Below are 16,277 nucleotides of genomic sequence, written 5' to 3'. Positions count from 1 at the left end.
TTGGTACCTTTCTATCATCATCGAGATTCTTAATTAATTATGGTAATAAAAAGTCCTACATTTCAGTCGGTGAAACCTGCAGAAAGCATTGCTTTCTGAGCTTTGTTAAATGTTCCTTAAATACCTGTTAGTTATGGATTTCTAGTATATTTTGTCAGGCTAAAACTCTCAATGGATTATCCATTATTACAGACTTGAGCTTTCTATTTTTTTTCTTTAAAATACATATTCCTCTGCTGTAAAGATGTTGGGTTTTTTTGGACTCTTCTTTGTTGTCCCCAAATAATTGTAGATCAGAAACAATATTGAAGTTCATTGGTTTAATTTTGAAATGTTGATGTTTTTTTGTGTTCATTGTATGTGCTCATTTTGACCTTTGTTACTATTGCTTTCTACCATGTTCAATTCACCATTGTTCTGCACATATGTGCTTGCATACAAGTGTCCAGTGGTCATATTCATGAGGCATTCAAGGGACTTGTACTAAAAGATAAAACTCAGTTCAGTATGAATTGCATATTTTAATGGCTGAAAATATATCTGATCTCTTTCAGAACATCACCTGTCTGGAATCCACCTGCGTAAGTTCTGGTCAAGGGGCTCATCGGCTATCAAGTTCTAGATTTCAGTGGCTAATAGTAAGTTTTGCCAGATCTAAAGTGACTGAATGTAGTGTTAGAGAGCTTATAAAGCTAGGGTTCAGCTAAACATTTATTTGGCCAGTCTGTTTTATTTGTCTTTATTTGTGTGGGGATGTGGAAATGTAAGGAGTGTAGTCGCTCTCTGTCTCGTAGATATGACCTGTTAAAACATTTTACACTTAAACACCGGCATATGCGACGTTATCCATGCCCACACATAGACTGTCCATGTACTTGTAAGACATGGAATGCTTTGCATATTCATTTAAGTAGAAGGATATAGACTGTGTTGACCATTCTGTACTTTTCACATATTTCTTTGGTGATATATTCATGTCTTTTTTAAACATCCAACAGCTTCAGTTAGATGTTTAAATGAGATGTTAAACTCAATTTTAGTCATGGCATAATGAAGGGATACTAACAATTTTAAATATCTTTCAAACAGACTGCAAGTCACTGATCACTTTTGTTGTGACTTCCTTTGAATGCAGCTATGTTTTGAAGTGTGTGAACCTATACTGCTGGAGTTTTGAGATTGTTCTCATTGTTTTTTGATCTGCATATTTAGGATGACACTGCTGAGGGCAGATGAGAGTGCATCCTCAAAGGTCTGTGTGTACCTAAATGAAGATCCAGAGAAGCTGGTGAGGGAGTACATGGTATGTTAAATTCTCTTTGTGTTTACAATAGAACTCCTAAGAGTTGTTAAAATACTTTCACCAACTAAGGTCCATGAGTGACTCAATCAATGTCAGTCTAATTTATTTATTTAATTACATGTGAATTGTCTCCCCCCAATACCCTTCCCTAACTCCCTTAGGACGTTGATGAATGTGCAGAAATGGCCAAAGCCGAGACTGTCCTCGGAATCGTCATTTGAGCAGAGGGTGCAGAGGCTGCCGATGCACATCTGGATGTTGGGATTGTCCTGGAGGAGGTGGAAGTTATGAACAGCTTGGGCAGTGTATCTTCTGCAATAGTGATGCTGCTGGGACTAATCTACGCACTAAACTTGAGCTACCCTCAAGTTTAGTGCGTTCAGCACTCAACTTGCTCAGTAACTCAAGCATACCTTTGAAGTAATACAGAAAATAATAATGAAATTGGATGGAAAGAACTTATCAAAGAAAGCACAAGTTCTCAATATGAAACTCGCTGCTAAGTTGAGTAAAGTTTCATATGGAAAATGAGTGTTTAAAGACTGCAGTAGAAAAGATTTATATTGTTACAGTTCTCTTAAGTTGAGCAACTATACTGACATGTTTTATGTTGTAAAGAATTGGCTGGGAAATGAAACTGTAACCTTTTTGTAGTTGTTTTTTATTTCAATGTCCAACTCGGCTGTGTTTTGTGCTGTGTAAAAAAACGATGTATAATAATTCTGAAAATACAATTGTGTTGTACCTTTTCTAATTGTTGAGTGTTCTTAATACACTTTCACCTAGTGCTATCTTAAAATGCTTGATTAACGCTTGAAAATATGTCTTTGAATTAACGTCATGAAATAATGGAAAGGATTTTCACACGATTAACTAGCTGTCTTTTAGCATGAAGCATATTTGTTGAGCTAACTTGCTTTTAGTGAGTTGGACCTACTGAATCAGGTAGTGTGAAGGTACCACTGTAAAATAAGGTGGTTTCAACTAGATTTACATTCATCTTAATGAAGTTACATCAATGATTTGGTCCTAAACATTGCAGATCAGTTGGGCTGGCTGTATTGCATTACACTGGGTCACGCTATAGTAACTGAGTTAAAGGAACCTTTAAAAATATGTTGAGCCAACACATTTCATTTGAATTTGAATAACCTTAATGAATGGAGTAGAGCCAACTCATTTGATTTACAATCATCCATTGCATTACCATAATTCTGGTTAAGCCAACACATTTGGTTTAAATTAGAACAACCTTAATGAATTATGTTTTGCCAACTCATTTTATTTATATAAGAATAACCACAATATATTACGTTGAGCCAACATGTTTGATTTAGAATCACCCATTGAATCACCATTGTAACAAGTTGAGCCAACACATTTGCTTTACATTGGAATAATCTTAATAAATTAGGTTGACCTAACACATTTGCTTTAAATAGGAGTAACACAAGTACATGGTGCTGAAATAAAGCAAAGTAATCAGGTGGAAATCCTTTCCATAATTTTTTTATGTTCATCCAATGACTTATTTTTTTCAGTGTAGTTAGAGCTGGACGAGTCTCTCTCGACACCAGCTGAGACAGATCGTTCCTCTCAGACCTTCTGCAGGGTAATACCCAGGTTTTAGGAACTTTCTGGACCCGTTAGACAGAGAGCTGGTCAGTAGTCAGCCCAAAGGAGTTGTGAGGTTTAGGGCGGGGCTGGCTATTGCGCAATAACAAACAGTGGACAAAGGGGCGTCATCACAGATGCTTCCTCCCAGCAGCTGCTAGACTTTCAGTTTTTATGCACAACCAACCAGTGCAGTCGTCACATTTCTTATTTTAGTACGCAGATTTTAATATCTGCTTGTTCTTATGCTGTAACTCTGCCGAAAGTTTACCGTCTATTCTTTAGTTAGTGGTTTTTCTAGTTAGTGGTTTTTCTCGCTACATCGTTTCAGGAACCACCGACTCGAAGCCGAGTCTCCTCAGGCAGAAAACTTTTTAAAATAAACTGAGCTTAAATGTTTGATAACATCTGGATTGAACTGAACATGATACTTCTTGTAAAACGGCGACAGAGAAATAAATTGAATTGAATATAATATTTTTATTATGTTTTGTTTTTATCATTTTACCTGAAGCTACAAGCTTAACGTTTTATTTCATTTTCCTGCTTTGTTCATAAAACGCCGATGTGAGAATATTCCTTAGAAAACTCTACGACTGTAGATCTGTGTTCATATCCACCTATCAGACGACTTGTAGAAGGAATCACCAAAGTATGAACTCAGACTCTTTTTATAAGCAGTTCACATCATACAAACACGCTGGGCCCATCCAGACGGGGCCCATCCAGACGGGGCCCATCCAGTCTGGGCCCATCCAGACGGGGCCCATCCAGACGGGGCCCATCCAGACGGGGCCCATCCAGACGGGGCCCATCCAGACGGGGCCCATCCAGACGGGGCCCAGCGTCTGCAGCCTGATGGTGAAGGATCATCATGTCTCCTTGATTTGGTTCAGGAAATAAAGAACATCTCTGCTTTTCTGCTTTTGTTTGCTGAATCATGATGTGTGAGACGAGGCAGCCGGCGCTGCCACGATGCTTTATACGGTTCTGAGAATAAGCTGAGAGTTGAGTCAACAAAAACCAAGCAGGAAAAGAAGAACCATAAAAAACAGGAACCTTTTCTGAGGCAGTGAAGCAACACTTTGCCCTGAAACGCCTTCAACTTGCGGCGCTCCAGGGACTGACAGCGGCATGAGTTTCACAGAACGTGAACTTACACTATAACTCTATAGAAACGATGAAAAACAAACACGGTGTTAGGACTGGAGACGTTCTAAACTGTGGAGAAGAGAAAGAAATAACGATAAAAGAAAACAAAAACAGCATCATCAATCATTTGCTATGAATACATTATAATTATTTCAGTAACTTGGTGTTGGGCAGCTCCAGAACTGACAGTAACATTATGTCAATGACTTGTGTTTTATTTTGTAACCAGGTTGCTGTGTGATGCAGACTTCCTGCCAGGTCCCTCTTGAAAATGAGATCTAGATCTCAACGGGGTTTCGAGGTTAAATAAAGGAAGTAAATAAGAGTAAATATTACAGTACTGTGGGTCGGTACGGGTCAGGACGGGTCAGGACGGGTCAGGACGGTTCAGCTCTGGATGTTTCTCGGTTAGTTTCTGAAACAACGAGGACCTTGTTGATCAGTTTCTATCTGATCTCTTGTTCATGATGTCATCTGAATTTTTACATTTGATAAAATCACAGTATGGGTTATTCCCTTATTAAATGAAGAATATGATAAAGATCTGAGTTTCATTCTGCTTCCAAAAAAGTACCAGTGAGTTATGAAATAGAAATTATGAATAAATTAATAACCAGAGTTTAAAGTGCAGCTTGTGAAGCAGCAGGTCAGGGAGGGACGAGACTTTATCGCTTCGTCTCAGCAAACCAACAGCGTTTCCTTTAATGCGATGCCTAAATGAAGAAGTTTAACTTTACAGTAAAACTGAACTTCCTGTTTAATTTTGCATATTTGTCATTTATGCAGGTTGAAAAGCATCACAGCAGGAGATTCTGATCTCCGCTGTCATGAGGTTTACCTGAACATCAGGAATCACTTCATTAGATTCAAAGTCTCTCAAAAACGACAAAAAACAGCAGCAGGAAGTTTTGGTTTGCAAATGCAGATTCTGACTCTAATCTTCTTTCTGACAGGATCAATCCATTCTCAACCTTCCTGCCAGATAATCACTAATCAATAACCAGCATGAGGAAACGGAGCAAAACTGAACATGAACTTGATTAAAATAGTTGTTCTGTCACAGAAATCATAAAGTGAGTTCTACAACATGCTCCATTACTTCAGTATTTAGAACATGACCCGGATGTGATTGGTCACGGAGAATCCAGACTGTTAATTACTGATGAAACTCAGGACAGACAGTTTGCTCTACATGTTGGGGTTTATTGTAGCTTCACCTTAAAAGGTCAGTTAGTTATTGGAATATTTTATTTCCTTTCTTTAAATATCTGCAGGTCATTAAACCGTTGGTCTGAACGCATCCGTTTTAGGCCCGGTTCTCCTTTCAGTGCTGGGTGTATAAAAAGCTTCGTCTTACTAAAAAACAGAAATGAAATGGAGGCGACTGATTGAAAAGCCACTGAGCTCCTCCAGATCTCACTGGGACATCAGACAGATATTCTGATGTCACCTGAAATGTTCTCCAGGTGACAGAAGGCCAAATTTATAACTGTCTTTATGTGTCTGAAGGTTCTGGTCCGAGTCCATCACCCAGACATCAGGCCTGGTTTCTGGTTCTGGTCAGTACTTGGATGGATTCTGAGTCACCTGGTGTGTGTCGTCTATGTCGCTTGGTGGATGATTTTATCGTTATAATCTGAGCTCATGTGATGTTTCTATAGAAATAAAGAAATCCCAGATCTTTATGAGATCTGAACCAGTTGAGTTCTGAACCAGTTGAGTTCTGAACCAGTTGAGATCTGAACCAGTTGAGTTCTGAACCAGTTGAGTTCTGAACCAGTTGAGATCTGAACCAGTTGAGTTCTGAACCAGTTGAGTTCTGAACCAGTTGAGATCTGAACCAGTTGAGTTCTGAACCAGTTGAGTTCTGGACTGGAGAGTCTGACCCAACTCTCCAACCATGACATATTCAGAAATATGTGATGATCAATACTGATGTCCAGCAGAACCAGCGCTGTGGTTCATCCAGTCTGTCTTTAAATGGAACCCACCAAAGACTTTGACTAGGCCAGCTGAGTATTGCTGTAACCAAGGAAACCAGACTGAAATATGCCGTCATTCAGAAACTAAGTGTTAAAACAAACGCAGCTTTTTCAATAACTTGAGAGATGAATGTGAGGTCAGAGGTCAGCCTGTAGTTCTGACTGTGCAGATTGTTATATTTTAATAACAGCTGTTTTTAAAGCCTGGGGTAAAAACAGCTGATGATGAGTTTAGTATTCGGATCTGATCAGATGAAATGACAGGCAGGACTTTCTTAAGAAGCTCAACTGATTTATAATTTCTTCCCATTTTTCATGCATTAGTTGTTGAACTGCAGCCATTTTCTCTGCATTTGTCACGTTTGGGCAGAGCATCGATTCTGGGTTGGATGTGCAGATTGATTGTTTGAAATGTCTCTGAAGAAGTTGTTAAGTTCACTGCAGGCCCCAGTGGAGTGAAGTTCAGACACAATACTGTGAAAACCCCCGTCTTAATTTACCGTTAAATACTGGAAGCTGTGATTTTCAAAATGTTTCCGTATTTACAGGGTAAAATTCCAGCAACCACAGCAGCCGGTATTTTACTGTAAATTAGAGTTTTTTTTAGTGTACAGTCATAGCAGGGTTTGCTAATCTGTCACCTAAAAGGCAGGAGGATTGTTGAAGTTTTAAGGACTTCAGTGAATGTTTGTGCTGCGTGTTTGTGCTGTTTGTGCTGTTTGTGCTGCGTGTTTGTGCTGTTTGTGCTGCGTGTTTCCGAGTTGAGTGACGGCGTCGCCGTCTCTCTTTGTAGGTTTCATTGCTGATATTTTCTCAGCAGTGATAAGTTCTCAGACAATTTGGATTTAAAGAATCTGAGGCTTTAACATCTGAAACATCTCATTTGGTATTAATAATAATCATCATTATTGTGAGCAGGAAGAACTTTATTCAGAAAGTCTTTCCTCATTGCAGCATTTTGTGTTTGCTCCAACCCTCCAGCCTCTTAACGCCACTGAACTTCCTCAACAAGAGAGAATATTTGACTCCCCGTTTTCACTGAGGTCATTTCTCAGCGCCCAGCAGATGAACTGACTTCTCGTCTGATTCGTTTGGAACGATGACAGGTGGACGAGAACTGCTGCTGCTGGCAGGTAAGGCAGGAAGCTGTTATCAGATCGACACCAGTTGATCTTGAAACATTCACTTCTTACTGCTTTGGCTGGTGTTATTTTTACTTCATGAGTAACAAAAGTTTTTAAGCTTCTGTCTTCAGTTTCAGTTCAAGTCAGTTCAGTTTTATTGTTGATTCATTGTTTCCCTTGAAACGTTTCTATACCAAAAAATATAGAAACAGGAAGGTTTCTCACTTTCTCGATGTTTTTCTAGTGCAGCAAAACCAAGAATGCTTGAATGAACTAATTTATCTGAGATAAATTGCATAAATCACACGGTGCAACTATTGCATTTTCTGGTCAACCAGTCTTTAAAAAACCCGACTTGCAGCTTTTTAAAAATAATTGACATTTAATTGTTGCAGTCAGAATATCTGTCTGATGTTCCGATTTCATTGGAAAACATTGGACAAGGCCGGTTTTATCGGAACTCCATGCAGTTCTATCAAATATAAATAAAAAATGTACAGCATTTTTGTCCAAACAGCTAAACTAAAACTATACTGAACAAAAATATCAAGACCCCATGTCATAAGTTGTTGCCATTTGGAGGCAACAACTGTAAATGAGCATTTGCTGCCATTTTCTTGTACAAAAGTAATATTTCTCTTGATCTGCGTATAATTATTAATCCAACTTCCTGTCAGTGAGCGTTACTCAGTGAGTTGTTGTTTCACTCAGTGCATTGTGGCTCCACTGGCTGATCAGACAAAATGAACAACAGCGGGACAACAAAAGGCCCCAAAATGCCACATTATGTCACCAGACATAAAGCCTCAGATGTCATGTGGAGCCGTTGGCATGTTGGATGCAGGGACGTCCACCAGACCAGCAGCTGCACGGCTCGGTGTCCGTCATCGGACCACCGGCCCTTTAAGAGCTGGTTTCCAACACACCGGCTCTACTGGACGTCCTCCTCATCCTGGTCTGATCGCTCCAGCACCAGATCGCCACATCCGACTCGTCCATCTGAGGACGATGTCATAAAACTCTTATACTTGACATGGGACGTTTCTATTTTTGTTCAGTGTAGAAGAAGAAATTCAGTTCCTTTAAGTTTTCAAATTAAAAAAACAAACTTGCACAACAGCATAGATCACAATTTTGTTCTGAGCCTCTTGTCAAAAACAAAATGCTTTGGAGTATTTTGCTTTTACAAACAGGTTTAGTGTCAGTTGAGGACAAACATACCAACTTAAAGCATGAAGCGCTGAGTTTCCATCCATCCATTTTCTGATCACCCTCCTCCCTAACGGGGTCGGGAAGTGCTGGTGCCTCTCCAGCTGCGTTCCGGGCGAGAGGCGGGGTCACCTGGACAGGTCACCTGGACAGGTCACCTGGACAGGTCACCTGGACAGGTCACCTGGACAGGTCACCTGGACAGGACACCTGGACAGGTCACCTGGACAGGTCACCTGGACAGGTCACCTGGACAGGTCACCTGGACAGGTCACCTGGACAGGTCACCTGGACAGGTCACCTGGACAGGTCGCCAGTCTGTCGCAGGCGCCGAGTTTCCTACTGGTGCAAAGTGAAAGTACCCAAATACTTTCATTTTATCTACTGGGAAGTGGGTGTTTTTCAGGCCTTAATCAAAAATTGAAAGATGAGAAGATGAGAGTGGCCGACTTTCAGACCTTTGCGATGGTGGTTAAGATCGGTGGATAAGGCCGATTTCACATGAAACCAACCCAGCAGATCGTCACGATCGGCTGAACGCTAAGCGCTCCACATCACAGAAACTGCTGCCCTGTGGTCCGTGCATCCTTATTAAATATCTATTAATTGACCAAAAACCTCAAATATCTATTTATTGAACATCAGAATATCTTTTCATTTAGAAGCTTTAGTTTCCCAAAAGACTTTTTCATCTGCTTTTCAAATGAATTAATTCCAGTTTGTGTTTTTGTGCCGGTAGCTTTATTTAGCCTTCCGAATAAAGTTACATTAAAATAAGTTTAAAAATCAAAAACACAAAAGCAGAGAAGTAGAGCAGCTAAATTTAAGTCATTTTGTGATTCTATGTTTTAAATAAATAATGCAGATCTAAATACCAGATTTTATTTTTCTGACTTTAAACATAATCAGGAAGAACTTTATGTGAAAAAATGTAAACAAATACTAGTTTGTTGGGACACTTTAAACTAATTGGTAATTTTTATTTGTTATACGTTTATATAATTGCATTTAGGTGTATTATTTATTAAGGGTTCAAAATGTACTTTGTTTTATAGCTGAAGTCATTTTCTGTTATAATACAACATGCAGATGAAAAAAAATTAGCAAAAGGTTTTTTTCACTGAAACTATTTCTACTCTAACATTTTTCAAGTAAATTTCAGCGCAAGTTTAAGAAATACTTCCAAACTGATCAGAAATGTGTTTGATTACTGACAACAAACTAAGTTAATTTTGATCTGTAATGCAGCAGTGATCACTCTCCTGGCGCGAACTGAGCAGAAACCAACAGGTAATCCAGTTTTCTGACAGATCATGTTGCTCCCTCATGGTCATAATGACGCTCTGATTTTTAAATCCTCTGCATTCTCAGTGTCCATGATTCCCAACCTGACAAAGATCTTCACCGGAGACTTGCTTTACTTGCACTGTAATGGTGATCAGAATGGGAACACAACCTGGAATTTTAATGGCAACCCCAAAATTCAAAGTAACAACCTGAAGATAGCAGCTGCTGCCGCCAACGACTCAGGAATCTATAGATGTACAATCAACGGCCAAACAAGTGACGACTTCAACCTAAATGTTCTTGGTAAAAATAAAGATGGAAAATATGGAGCTCAAACTCCCAAAGATGGCAAATCAATAGTCCACTGATTGTTATGCTGAATGTGTTTATGTCCAACACAGAATACGTTCCCATCGCATCACTTGGCATCAAAACAGGCCAGCCAGTGATGCGCAGGAACGCCAAAGTTCTGCTGGAGCTTACAAACGATGAAGGACTGGAGGGATGGAGCTGCAGAGTCAACCGGGAAAAGAACACCAGAAGAGTTCGACTGAAATTGAACAACGCAAATCCAACATCATTTACCTTTGAAACTACTCCACTGATAGTAAACGAGTCCATCTATTGGTGTGAAAAGAACGGGACAAAGGACAGAAGTAACCAAGTTGTTCTCAGGACCACTGGTAGGGTTAATATCAACTCCATGCCCTTACAAGAGACGAATCAAGTTAATATATGGCTTAAAAAAAGCTTGATTTAGTCTGGTCAGTTTGAAAAGCCTGGCCCACCAACCTCTAAATAAACTGTAAAACACTACAGTGGACCCCCACCTATTCAAGGGCTTTTCTGTGGAAGGTAACTGTAAATTATTTGCAGCAATTTCCCTAGTCAGTTTTCATAAAGCGTATCTAAAATATCGTAAAGTAAAATGCTGCTTGGGAAGCTGAAATATTGCAGTGCAGTGCAACTGGACACGGTACTGGTGCCGTTTGGTAAACCACAGGAATGTAGGCAAGGAAGTTCTTGGAGGTTCTACATTTCCTTGGACATGTATGGCTGTCTAAGGAAAACCGTAGATATTAACTTCTGTGATAGTGCTGAAACGGTTTCCACTGAACATATCAATGCATATTAAGGTATATTTGACCTTTGAACTATAAAATAGGCAGTTATAACTGTTTTTCAGTATTCACAGAGTTTTAGCTATTTGCGGCATTAGACAATCCAAATACTGGGGTTCACTGTGGTCTTATAGTTTATGAATATTAAAGTTTACCAGTGCAAAATAATAATTACCAAACAAACTTTAAATGGTGGAGTATTTTTGGTCTATAATAATCTCCTTTCATTTAATCCTGTTTAACTGTCTTTCAGACAATGAAGTGACTCTGGAAATGTATCCGTTCCCTGCAATAGAAGGACAGAAAATGACCCTGAGATGTCTTGTGTGGGGAACAAAGGAAGTTATCAAATCTGTTTTCTACAAAGAGAAAGACATCACCAAGAGCGTTCATGGAGATACGTATAATATCCCTGAAGTTACTCAATCTGAGGTGGGGAGATATAAGTGTAAAGCCACCTACAGATACAAGGACCAGACAGTCGACCCACATGCATACGATTCTGATGTTCAGGATTTACCTGTTCAAGGTACGTAAACTCAGCCATCCCGTTCTGAATGTCATTGTTATTGTTCTACATATGACAGATGTCGTCTTTTTAGTTTGCTGTTCACTGCTAAGTAATTTTACTGGATCAGGGTATCAGACCAGCGGCTGTTCTTCTCTCCGGAAGCTGCAGTCGATGCTCCACTGAAGGCCGTTGCTGTTAGCTGGGCTTTCTTTTTATCAGCTTCCTTCGTCTGGTTCTGATCTGCTGACATTGTTTGTGTTTTCGGGTCAGTAGTGGTGCAGATGTTGGAGTTCAGTTCTGGACACCAAAACATCAAATTTGGATTTGAACTAAGCTGTTCTTGTTTCACTGAAGTATTGCAATCAGCTGACGAATTTCTATATTTGCCAGTAAATTTGGTTTGCTGTGAGGTTTGAAAAACTTTTGGCCCAGCAGTAACGGAGTCGTTCTGCCTGTTCCAGTTTGTCCCGTCAGAGCGGTGATGTCTGACAGCATGGGGTGCTCCTGTCCATCATGTGACAGACAGGAGCTCATCACGTCATACATGTACTACAAGCAAAATGGTGACTCCTGGACGATGCTCGGTCAAAACAAGCATCCAGACAGTGACGGTATTTACCACTGCAGAGCTGTTTTGGGCAACATGAGGACTTTACCCAGTAACACTGTGACATGTGAGTATCTACTTATGAACCAGCTTCCTCCTGCAGGCTTCCTCCAAGCTGCAAATCTTGCAGTTTACTGTAAAAAGTAAACTGGGTGACAAATTGAGAGTGTGTCTTGGCTTTATTTAATGAAAGCAAGTACACCTCTGTGCTATGTCTGAATTCAGGTGAGTTTCACCGCCTCGCTGTGTGCACACAAAGCCCAGTTTGACAACTTGCTGATCTGCGTCTCCTGGCAGGACACCAATTACATCCAACTGCTATGCTGTTCACACAGGCTGGTGAATAGCACAGCGGAGTCTCTGACTGGGAAAAGTTCAGTTCCAGCATCGGTTGAGCATCAAATAGACGAAGCTCCACATGTATTGCATGTGAATGCAATGTGTCAGTGTCACACCTGATGTTCAAACCGCTTTTGATCTGAATGCAGTATGACTTCACTTGCAAATTAAACTCGGCAACTTTCCAAGTTGACAGTCCAATCTCAGGAGGCTTTAGGAGTTTGACCATGAAAATCCCAACTTTATGAAACCTTGCTACACCCTACATGTTGCTATTCATATGCTGATGTTCCATGTTTCTTTTTCAGATAATCGCAGTATTTCTGGACAGGTGATTGGGATCTTGTTTTTCATCATTCTATTGGGATTGCTCATTTTTGCCGTGGCATTTTATAAGTGGAATGAGAAGAGAAATGCACAAGGTTAGTGCCAGTCTTCTTGTTTTCCACTTTTTGATGATGGTGGTGATGGTGGTAGGAGATCAGACCGTGATCAGTGGGTTGCTGGTTCGATTCCCGCTCTGGTCACCTCTGTCGTCATATCCTTGGGCAAAGCGCTTCACCTGCTGCTGGTGCAAGCGGCAGGTGAAGCTCTGTCGAAGTACAAGCCATTCACCATTCTGCTAACACACACCGTCACATTTCTCTTTCATTATTTTAGTGGACATTTACGAGGAAGTCCCGATGAGGAGAGAGGATGCCAAATATGAGGCTATAAACAAGAGGCAAGTGAAAGAGAGTGAATACGACACGCTTCAACCTGAAGCAGAGGGCAGACAGAAGACGGGTGGCGAATACGAAGCACTGACGCAACGGGAAGGCAAAGCCGAAGTTTACCACACTCTGGGAGAAAACGTAGCGTCGGGAGGAGACGGAGGTTATGAGGCTCTGAAGACTCCAGGAATCCAAAAGGATGAATATGAAACCCTGAAAACCAAGCAACCGGAGGGCGGGACGGGCGCAGGAAGTGGAGGAGACGGAGGTTACGAGGCTCTGAAGACACCAGGAATCCAAAGGGATGAATATGAAACCCTGAAAACCAAACAACCGGAGCAGGAGAAAGTGGAAGAGATACAAGAGGAGAAATGAGAAAGAGGCTCTTAGAAGAATGACGGGTTTCCTTCCACTAGACGGTGGACAGACCCGCCCAAAAACGATCCTCAAGTCAGAAAATCAAAACTTTGATACATTTTCTCTCAAGTAGAAGAGAAAAATACATCCAAACTGTTAAGTGTTTGGTAAAGGCAACTCAATACCGAGTAACAGTTTCCTCACGTCTGATTAATGTGTTTAAATTGATCATCAGACAAGAAAAAAAAAAGTTGTCTACAAATCCTGGATCTACAAATTCTAAAGATTATGAAAAATTATTTTGTTCACAACATAAAGTTCATGAAAACAATATTTATAGAAGGTAACGTACATATTATGTGAGAACAAAGTATTTCTACTGACAGTAATACATACAGTAATACTGTTTACTGTATATTAATTTGACCTATGACACAGCATGTAGAAAATACTATAAAAATTAACTTCTCCAAAGAAAAACTGTAGATTTATGTGTTTCTGAGGTCTTTTTTATTTTTCTTCAGTCAGTAAAGTAACTAGAGTTACTTATTTACTGGATGGAGTAGCCAGAACTATTAACCCATTGAGAGTAACGTTACTTAAAAAAATTATATTACATAAATAAAAGCATGGTAAAACTACTGCTAGAGCTACGTTTTTATAATGTTATTAAAGTAAATGTGAGTTACTTCTCACCTCTTTAAAGCAGTCAGTGACATTATGTACGTAAAAATAACAAGAAAAAACATTCAACATATTTCAGTTCATATAAATTGTGGAATTATGGAGAGAAAATGTTTTTAGTTCACATCTGTTATTCATGTTCATTATTTAAATCATTTAAATTCTTAAATTATGAACAGACAGAATTACAACATTCATTTTGGGAGATAAACAACCAACCAACTAAACGCGTCTGGAAGCAGTTTCCACTTTTCTTCTCATTCAGTCATTTTCATACAACATGTTTTATTGCTTACTTTCATATTTCATGTACTTTGAATTGCAGTAATAAATATTATTTGCTCATCTTGCTTAAACAGATTAAGCTGATGTAACTGATACTTTAAGTTCTGACAATGTTTGCATTATATTTTCAAGACATAACAGCTTCAGAGTAAGAAAATTCACATTTATCAGTAAACCATACAGTTTTCTATCATAAAATGTAATATTACATGCTTCAGTATTAATCTTACCAATTTCTCTTTTTTTTGTTGCAAAAATCAGATTTTTGTAAGCAGTTGTAAACATTTTTACAGTTTTTTATTCAAATCTGCTCAAATAAAAATGAAATAAATCACTTTTCATCTGGCTGTGTTTTCCTTCAGTGATAATAAATGATGACGGTAAAAAGCCATTTAATGTATTGTTTTAATGTCCAACCAGCTGAAACTTTGGTCATTTTGAGCTTTTATTATTGAGCTTTTATATTTCAATACAAATGAGACGTTCACCCTTTTGGAAATTATTACATTTTTAAATAAATTGTACACTTTTAAAATCGTTTTGTATCTGACTCAGTTACTATCATAGACTCCATGTTGTAAACTGAAGTTTTTATGTAATTTCTGAAAAACAGGAAGATGCAGAAATTACCAGAAGAGTTTAGTTTCTTTTAAGGAAAACAAATTCAAAGAACTTTGATTTTTAAAAAATGATGAAATAACTTCAAAATTAATCTATTAGAAAATTGCAAATTAGAAATTTACCTCAATAGCATTTTGAGGAATAAATGGTGAATAAATAGTTACTGTCACTTTCTTACTTTTACAGTTTCTTTAAATCTATTTCCTGTCATCTTGTGTCTCCATTTTCTTTTTGTACCAAAATCCACGTCCATTTTCTCCTCCTTCTTGTCTGTTTTTGCCTCCGCAGTAACAGATTTGTTAAAGTCTTAACTGGGTCACATTGGCGCTTTTGTTTAAAACCTCCAACTTCAGTTTGTGTTGCTCTTCAGTACTTACCCAACACGACGGAGGCAAAAAGCTGGTGAGCTAGCCGGCTAGCATAGTAGCAGCTCGTTAGCCATCGCATGCTAGCCGGCTAGCATGGTAGCAGCTAGTTAGCCATAGCATGCTAGCCGGCTAGCATGGTAGCAACTAGTTAGCCATAGCATGCTAGCCGGCTAGCATGGTAGCAGCTAGTTAGCCATAGCATCAATAATTCAATAGTTCAAAAATCACTTTCTCGTATTTTCAGTTCAATATACTTTCATTTAAGTTCACTCCATTTTATTCACTAACTGCATTTTAATTTAAACTACATTAAGAGCAGACTGTGCTTTTGTGGCAATAAGAAAAAACTAAAATATCAAAGTAAAACTGAATGCAGTCCTTTGAAATCTTGGGTTGTTTTATTTTTGGAAAATATTCCTCACTGTGTAGAGACACAACTAATTGTTGAAAGTTGGTTTAAAATACTAATGTTTTGTACACAGGATTATTTTTAAAACAGAAAAGCACTAATTAATCCTGTTGTTTCTACATATTTCAACAGTTATTTTAATTTTTGATACATCTAAGCAAAACTATGCAATATTTCAAGTGTTGTTGTGTTTTCTTGCTATTCCAATCATTAGACTGATAGAGTATAATGAGCTCCCGTTAGCATGTTAGTCAGGCTTTTTGGTGCTCCATGTTTGATTTCCCAACAATATTAGTAAGACAAATTAAGGGGACTTTAGGCCAGCTGACCACTAGTGTGCAGCCACACATGGGGGCATTAAAACCTGAAGAATGGGGAAGTGAAACCAGTTTCTCATTGAAGCTGAAGTCAGTAAAAAAAAAAAACTGTCTTCATACCATCAAGATCCATTTTCCTTCTTGTTAGTTTTTCTTCCCCATTTTATTTGATTTCCTCTTCTTGCATTTTAATTCAGTAACCATGGCGATGGACATTTAAAGAAAACCAGGTTGAGCAAAAACAACAAAATTATCCGATAACTGCACAAAAATC

General features: G+C 38.9%; 1 long non-coding RNA gene across 1 annotated transcript; it reads left to right on the top strand.

The window, feature by feature from the left end:
* The first annotated feature begins 1,111 nt into the window (after positions 1-1,111).
* Positions 1,112-2,052, top strand: LOC129377640 (uncharacterized). The gene is made up of 2 exons (XR_008607947.1): positions 1,112-1,303; positions 1,465-2,052. It is a non-coding gene; the product is annotated as an uncharacterized LOC129377640 (long non-coding RNA).
* Positions 2,053-16,277: the final 14,225 nt, after the last annotated feature.

This window comes from Poeciliopsis prolifica, unplaced genomic scaffold (assembly GCF_027474105.1).
Source record: "Poeciliopsis prolifica strain line A6 unplaced genomic scaffold, Auburn_PproV2 SCAFFOLD049, whole genome shotgun sequence".
NCBI classification, from domain to species: domain Eukaryota; kingdom Metazoa; phylum Chordata; class Actinopteri; order Cyprinodontiformes; family Poeciliidae; genus Poeciliopsis; species Poeciliopsis prolifica.
This window is presented reverse-complemented; position numbering and strand designations above follow the sequence as displayed.